Below are 8,986 nucleotides of genomic sequence, written 5' to 3'. Positions count from 1 at the left end.
CCCTCCCTGCATGCACCGAGTGTGCTCACCGCCGGCAGCTCCCTGCGCTGCTCCTGCGCTGCTCCCTGCGCTGCTCCTGCGCTGCTCCCTGCGCTCATCCCTTCTCTGATCCCTGCACTGCACCTGCATAGCTCTCTCCACTGCTCCTGCATCTCTCCACTGCTCCTGCACTGCTCCTTGCACATCTCCCTGCATGTCTCTCTGCACTGCTCCCCACACGTCTCCCTGCACTGCTCTCCATCCATCCACCCTTCCACTGCACACCTCAAAGCGGCCACAAAGACACCTCGTCCATACCACAGGGGTGTCACAGGACCTCCTGTTCTACCTCCTGTGTCCTGCATCTCTTCATGTGCATCTCCAGTACGGCTGTGTGAGCACACCTGTATGACCATGAACACCTGGACACAAAGCATAGCTATACATAGATGGTATAGTTTTTTAACACACACTCAGTTATAAATGTGTTTTAGGAAGATGCTATGAGGCCCTAAAAAGTTTTTTGCTTGTTTTGGGAAGACTTCTTCACTGATGCATGAGGTAACTGTGTGCTCATGCATGATATAACAGCACACTCATGCATGAGGTAGCTGTGCACCCATGCACAGTATAATTGTGTGTTCATGCATTATGCAATTGTGAGCTCATGCATGATGTAATTGTGTGCTCATGTGTGAAAAAATCAAAGCTAGCAGCCAGAGGCCTTATCTTTTAAACCTTTGGGTTCAGCAGGACACAAATGCACATCTCTGCCATCTACACCAAATTTTTTGCCTGTGTCTGTGCCGAAGCCACACAAGGCAGCCCCGTGTATGGGGGTCCACTGTGTGCTCAGCATCGTTACAGATGTGGCAAGTGACTCTACCTGCCTTGGGTGGATGGAATGCCAGAGAGGGAACTTGAACTGATCTGTCATGTAACTGCTCTCGATCAACGCTGTGAAGCCATCCTCTACACAGAAGAACGTGTTCCTTGGCTGGAAGCCTGATGGGTATTTAGAGCCAAGGAACATGTTGTTTAAAGCTGATAGTAGAATGCAAAGTGAATCATAAACCATGGGCAAAAAGGTTTGAAAGAGGGACAAAGTTGTATAAGCCTTTTGAAAATAAAGACATACTGGCAGAAGGTACAGAAATGAAGAATTCCTTGAACCATCAGGAACAGTTCTGCAGTGATGATGCCCAGTGAGTACTGGTAGAAATTAAGACTTCCCAGAAAGGTATAAAAGACTAACTTTTTCTCTGGTGAAGGAAAGGGATGCTGTTGAAATCATTTGAGTTGAACAAGAAAAGGCCTAACATTTTAGAAATTAAGAGACTGTTACTCTTACAAACACTGCAAGTTACATCTGCCAACCTCTTACTCTCTTTTTCCTTTTTTAAAAAAAACCTGTTCTTGCTCTTTGGCTCTATCAAACAGCTGCTTGTAACACCACAGACCAATTCTGAGCAGAACAACTCACAGCAAATAATGTACCTACGTGCATGGAAGGAAGAGAACGAGCCAGGGAGTGGAGAACTTTCATCTTAATGAAGCTCACGGCACAGGGCTTCGCTGATGTCCCGACCAACCGTTTAATTCGCTATTTTCAGCGGCCTCGAACATGTTGCCTCTCGTCCTCACCTTGCCCCCACTGGCAGTGATGTGAAGTGCCTCGTAATTTCCATGGGAGCAGAGCAAGACTTTCACACAACGTTTCCGCCCAGCGGGAGCTCCTGTGCAGGGAGCCTGATCCCACGGGATGTGCTCAGCTGCTGGCAGCCCGCTCCCACTTCCACTGGCAGCCCTTTCCTGGTAACTGGATAAGGTATATTCCAGGCAAGTCTTCCCCTGGCAGGAGGCACTTCCGTACCTGAGAAGGTCAGGTCTTAGGACTTCATCTCCTCTCACAAATACCTGCTGGCTGCTCTCCATGGTGTGCAGAATCCATGTGCTGGGAATGCATGACTACAGCCCCTGTCTGGATGGGAGCTGGGAAGAGGATTAGCTCTGCATACAGTTCAGATGTAATCACAAGCGTATCAAGTTGTAAAGCATCAAACTTACACAATTCTAAAAATAAACATAACCAGTTTGTTTCAAGCTGTTTGGCAGCCAAAAGGCTAATATATTAATAACATTTGACCAACAATAGCCCGGAACATCAACTATGGAACAACAGCTTCTATCACTTCTGAAAATAGCCCTCTTTGGAAAAAAGAAAACATTTTTACAAGAGCCATGAACCAGCTTCTTTATAGGTCTCCACAAAGGTTTCACAAAGGGGAAGCCTGGTGTGAAACCTCCAAAGTTAGGAGGGACCTCCTGTGGGTGGGAGGCTGGCCTGCTGCTGGGTGGGACACAGAGCCTGTGGACACTGTTTAGTCTAGTTGAAGGCATGCATTACTCTGAGCTTCTCTCTCTCAATCTTGCCTATGCTCATGCAATACCTTTCTCTGCAAGTAGATCCATTGATTTATTAACTTTCCAGCGTGTGGCACCGAGCAGCATGTAAGCAAGGGTGGTTTGTAGCCAACAGCTTGGTATTTCGGCATCAGACCTTGTTGACAAAGCGACTGGATTGTCAGAGAAGTTAAACTGGAACACAATGTCGTGATAGAAACAGCTGAAATCCACTGATGGCACAGGATGAAATTCCCTCATCTTCACCTGAAAATATGAATCCATGCCAGAGACCCGGAGCGAGATCTGAATCAGAACAATAGGAATATCAAGTTTGTGATTAAAAGGTCTGAAATGTGCAAATAGGATGTACTGCAAAGAGCTGGCCTGACCCCATGTATCTCTGTGGGAACACTGAACAGCCAAGTTCATTAAGGATTTATAGAACTTCAGTCCCCACTCTGAGACATTTACTAGAACATGGTTGTTCACCTCGGAGCACCCACGTAACACCAGTGAGCTCCAGCCTCCTGTCACTGCTCAGACATGCTCTGGTTCTCTGCTCCCTGGCCAAGGCTCTGCCTGTCCAAAGAAACTCTGGCAAACTGTCAGTACAAGAGGAATGCCCTACCAAAAACTGGGCCTTCATACTTAAAGCATGTGTGCTTGTGTGTATATGGGGGAGAGGAGAAAATCACAGGACTAACGAGCTGTGATTAAGCTCAGAAATAATGGTTTCCTGTTCAAACACAGAGCTATGTCTCTTCTTAGTACAACTACCTCATCCCCAATTGTGCCTATTAAAGACAATTACTGGGGGAGACAGATATGTGTAACCAGATGTGGAAACAATGGTCATGTTATGCACAGTGCCATATGCAGTTTAAATTCTTTGGGTCTGAACAAGTTGCACATAAAAAAATTGTGTGTGTGTGTGTGTGTTTGTGCACTGCGGAGCAGCTGTCAATGGGGAAATCCCCTTAGCCCACTTTAATCCTGTGTTCCACAATCCCCAGGGATTAAACAAATGCACTAACATTATTCACTGTAATGTTCCCTCCCTGGGGGGCTTCAGTCCATGAAATCCACTCCAGCATTTGCAAGTTCCAGTTGTGAAATAGGCTGTGCACATTCTATATTTGGTAGCTCACAAGTACTCTTTCAGTTGGGCCCGGAGTGATGAAAGGACAGGAGTCAGGAATTCAGCTCAAGCCAAGTCTCACAGGGAGCAGGCTCGGGCTTGGAGCTCATTTCTCACCGTGCACGGGCACCAAGGCATTGCAGTGACTGCTGAGAGGGGACAGTGATCACAGGACTGTACAAGATGCTTTCTTCAAATCAAAGATGCTGCCCCAGCGTTAGTCCTCCCCTCTACACACCAGGAGTATGAAATGAGGCATTAAACCCAGCTACACCAGCAGAGCCTCACATGACTCCTGCTTTCCTTTTCCTATGATGAAATACGTTTGAACTTGGCTACAATCCCTGTGAAATTAGTGACAAGGATTCCATCAATCCAGATGCACAATCCTCACAATTCCAATAAGGCTGTGACAGTGCAAGCTGTACAATGCCATCAAATTCTTATGACCCTCTGGGTTCAATTGATGGCCACAGTGCCCAGCTATAACATAGAGAAATCTCAGGCTGGGGCTCCCAAGGACCCTCTGACACACTTGCAAGGCTGACTGATTGCTCCATCTCTTGCTTAAGCTCCCTGTCCAAGTTTATTACAGCTTCTTCAAAGACAGTAAACACTACATTCTATATTAGGCTGTCCTTGCCTTGAATTCATATACAGTTTAAATTCTTTAACTTGGGTGATTGTACCAACTCAGCACTAGTTTGAATCACCGCTGCCACAAATGAGATGTCAAGGCACAGTCCCAGGGAACACCCCCAGGCAGCCACTGCTGGTGGTACAGGGGCAGGTTTGGCCCCAGGCCTTTCAGTACAAACTTCAGAGGCAAAGGAGTTTCATGGAATGGCTGAGGCTGGACCTCTGGAAGTCATCTGGACCCAGCCCTTCTCAAGCAGGGTCACCTGATATGAAATCCATAGAGTTGTTCAGGTGGGAAAAGACCTTTAAGTCCAACCATTAACCCAGCACTGCTAAGTCCACCACTAAGCCATGTCCCTATGCAACACATCCTTTAAATCCCTCCAGGGAGGGTGACTCAACCACTTCCCTGGGCAGCCCATTCCAAGGCTTGGCATCCTTTTGGTGAAGAAATTTTTCCAAATACCCAATCTAAACCCTCCCTGGTGGAACTTGAGGCCATTTCCTCTTGTCCTATTTCTATATTAATCCAACACCTGACTCTGCTCCCATGGCACTGCATTTACAAACATATAATTTCATCAAGAGAACTTTTTCCAACAGAAATTTTTTCCAATTTACAGCAAGATCATAATAATAAAAGCTATACTCAAGTTACTGCTATTCATCCTGCAACAGCTTGCTCACTGCAGCAAACTTCACTCTGTGGTAAATGTGAGAGCTTACTCACACAGATAAGGAGAACCCCGTGCACAAACCTTCCAGGCCTGGCTCTGAGCCTCTTTTTTTTTTTTTTTTCATGCAGTTTACAGCCAGGAACATGAATAAATACCTGAGAGAGAGTCAGGGAAAGGAGTAGGGCTTCTGTGCCCAGCAGGCCCAGTGCTGCTGAGGTTGAACAGGCTGCCGACGAGAAGAGATTAGAAATCTCCCATCCATCCCCCTTGCTCCTCCTTCCCTGCATAATTGCAGTTCCTTTCAGACACACTGCCTGGAGTGTCAGCTGGCATTTTCTGGGCTTCCCAGAAGCAGTCGTTGCCATTCAGCACCACTTTTTTCATTTAAAATCTGTCTCACGGGTTCCCTTGGGAAACCGAGCGCTGCTCCACTCCACCAGCACGGCAGGAAGGACTCCAGCTTCCAATCCTGGTGCCCACAGAGCTCATTCACAAAATCCCACTGCTGCCACTCCTGCCTTACACCTCGTTCTCAGAGGAGCAGCAGCAGCGTTCCTGTGCTGGGCCCTCCATCCATCCTGGTCAGGGAGGCACACCTAGACCTTGCCATTAATACCTAATTACACAGGACAGCAGCAACCTCAGGGGTCTCTGAAGAGTTGCTGCTCCCGTACCAAAGCAAAAATACAACTGGGATCCTCACAGAGGAACTTCACAACTGCTCCCCTCCTCATGTTTCTGGAGGACAGCAGTTAACTCTGCCCCTTGAACACAGAATGAGGAGTCTCACTTTGCCTTTCCTACAGTGCCATAAACAGAGTTTTCAAGGGGAAAAAATAATTCTTATTTCCTATCTCCCTGTCATTTTTTAAATTACTGGATTCTGCAGCATCCAATGGATAAATATTCACAGACACGTACCTGCTCCTCCGGCAGAACAAATCGAATAATTTCTGTTTCTGCTCGAGCCCTCGGCATGCAGACAAAAACATTTTTTATTCATCAGTGGTAAAAGGCTACAGCCATTTGACTTTAAACACAGACATGCTTCTGGGCTCTCTTCCAGGAAGTCTGTGTCACCCAGGCTTTAGATCGATATGTTTGTCTGCAAAGTCACCCTTTTGATCTGTAATTTTTCATTTTGACACAAGAAATGCCTTTTGGTCAAACTTCAGCAGTCCATTAAATTCCAGGCGTAATGGAAATGGGAATCACATTGCTGTAGCCATGTGAAGATTTCCACAGTTTGGGGTTTATTTACTCATGGGTTAATTTACCCTGCCATGTATTTGGGACTCAGACAATACTGCAAATAGTGTTCTCCTGCCTCATCTGAGCTCTCTGCCTCCTCCACCACTCCTCACCAGTGGTTGCAGTTTCGTAAAAAAACTTGTACTTTTAATTGTCCAACCTGCAGAAAACATTATTTCAGTTTTGCACTGCACACCCTCCCAGCCTGGCCCAGTTGTTCACTGTGTACAAAGGGGGTCCTGGCCCCCAGGACAGCCCCCCAGGCTGAGAGAGGGGGCTCTGCCCAGCTCACGGCCCAGCTGGCTCAGCCTGGTCACCCCTGGCACACCACACTCCATTTGCACAACTCAGCACAGCCCTTTTCTTTCCAAGGTCAAGGTTTCAGGGCTTGGATGGCTGAGCTTTTTTCTCCCTTTTTTTTTTTTTTTTTAAAGGTGTCAGCCATCCCATGGAAGGGTGACAAGAGAGGTGGGAAAACAATCCAAACCATTATTAATGGGAGAGGCGGGGCTGCCCAGCCTGTGGGACAATCCCCCTGCCTGGCTCCACACAGCAAGGTCCAAGGAAGGCTGGGGAGTGATCTCACTGCTATTTCTGACCAGACACAGCTCCTCCTGTGCTCCCAACACACTGCTTTGTGCTGAAGTTAGACCCCAGGGAAGATGCGACTCAGGAGAGTTGCAAAGCACTGAAAATGTTATAATAGTCCAAACAAATAACATTATACTTTTAGTCCCCATTCACATCTTACCTTTCACAAGTACACATTTTGTGTCAGCCTCTCAAAAATACATCAAACCCAGAAATACTGCTGTTATAATCAATTCATTTTTACACTTTTTTTAAAGCAGTCATGAAGTCTGGATTCTGAATAACTGGTTTGTCAAGCCAGAAAGATTAGACAATTCTGTATCTAAATATGGCCAAGATTTTCAGCAGTAACACATCTTTTAAGTACATTAATTGTAATGTGTTTTTACTGGGTAATTAAAAGGGGCCTCATTTTAATCCTCATTTCACAGAGGTGTTATATTCAGAGGGAGGTTCTCAGTATTTTCTGGAATAAAGTCAAAGACCTTAAAGCAACTCAAAAGGGCCACGTAAAAATTTTTATGTTTTAAGTCAGGACTTGTGTCCAAAACAAACAGCTCTCTTCCACCTACCAAAAAACCCTAACCCAAACCCATCTCCAGCACAGCTATGATCAGATCATAAGCACCTTGATTAAAGTTCAGTGGCATTTCAGGACAAGCTATTAAATTAAAGGTAAAAATCAATTTTATTGCCTGAGTAATAAGAGGGGGGCAGGAATTTGGGAAGTGAGGGAACACGTGATCTGCCTCAACACAACCGTGCCTTGAAGACAACAACATGAGCAGGAACACACTGACAGAACTGTGTGTTCCTGGACAGAAAGGATCCAGGAGGGAAAATGCACAACAACCTTCCAACAGCAGTCCTGGGACAGGGCTGTCCCCTGCCCCTCCCCAGGAGCTGAGCATGGAGCCTGGGAAGGACCTTCCTCACAGACGTGTGGGCGCTAAAAGTGAATATTCCAGTTCTGCAGAGACTGAAGTTAGGCAACTGGGAAGTTGCCTGGATGTGTTCTGGTCACAGAGAAGAGCAGAGCCAGAGCTTTATTGAAATACCTGGTTCTTACTCCTGGGTTTGTGGCACACGTTTGGGCAAGACTCAACTGCTCGAGTTTACGGGATGGGAAGTCTCCTTCAGGGAGGACCTCGCTTTCACAACTGCTTTCAACCAGAAACAAACCCACAGAACTCTGAAATGCTCTGCAGAAGCTGCAAGATGGTTTTTGAATAATTAGAAGCATTTCGGTTTGACAATCTGATGTGAGAAACTGCAGAATAAAAAAAAAAAAAAGTCAAAATAAGGTGTTTCAAAGCTGGAACTTTCATCTAACAGAGGTGACAGGATTTTGACAGCACTGCATTTTCCAAGTAAAATAGTGTGTACATTTTTCTAAACAAGTTTTAAACTGCATTTCCTGTTTTTATATCAAAACATACTAGAGCTTGTTTTGTGGCTCGTTAATAACATACTGCACAACCATTTTGTACAGACCTCCCCGAACACCTTACAGTGCAGTCCCTATTAAGAAAGGCAAACAGCCTCCTGCCCAGTCAGGCCCAGGCTGAGTGTGGCACCTGAAACAGCAAAACCAGCTTTTTCCTGAGCATCAAAGGAAGCAGCTAGTTCTTTGAAAGAGGTTCCTCCACTCTTCCCAGATATCTGGCTGTTGCGATTTTGCAGTGCAATGATTATTCTTTACATATTTTAAGCTGTCTGGGAGCAGCAGTGACCAAAGTGATGTTATAGAGAGCCAGCAGAAATGCCCTTGCACATGTCTAAAGCTTTGCTCAGACTGGTGCATTAAGAACCAAACAATAAAGGTCAATTCTGGGTAAATGGTACAACTTCACTGAAAGGATGGTAAGGCACTGGAACAGGCTGCCCTGGGATGGGGTTAAAACTGAAAGAGTTAAAAACCTGTGGCTGTGGCACTTGAGGACATTGTTTTGTGGCGAACATGCAGTGCTGAGTTAACAGCTGGACTCGATGATCTCAGAGGGCTAACTTTAAAAATTCTTTGATTCTAATTGCACTAAGCTTTTATTCCAGGATTCGACTTCTCTACCCTTTAAGGACTCTATATGTGAGCAGTACATCAAACCCAGCACCTACAAAGAAAGTACCAGCGAGAGGGATTCTTCACATCCCAGCGGACCCAACACTCCCCTCGCACAGCACAGCTTTACTTTAACTGTGCCTCGCTGCATTCGGGACACCTGTCCTGGGGCAAAACACAGAAACTGTCTCCTGCAAGGACGTGGTTCCTGGGTCCCGTGGTGCAGAGGGGACACAGGGGTCCCAG

This window comes from Manacus vitellinus, unplaced genomic scaffold (assembly GCF_001715985.3).
Source record: "Manacus vitellinus isolate BGI_N305 unplaced genomic scaffold, ASM171598v3 scaffold_24_pilon, whole genome shotgun sequence".
In the NCBI taxonomy this organism is placed as follows: Eukaryota; Metazoa; Chordata; class Aves; order Passeriformes; family Pipridae; genus Manacus; species Manacus vitellinus.
Note: the sequence above shows the minus strand (reverse complement) of the source record.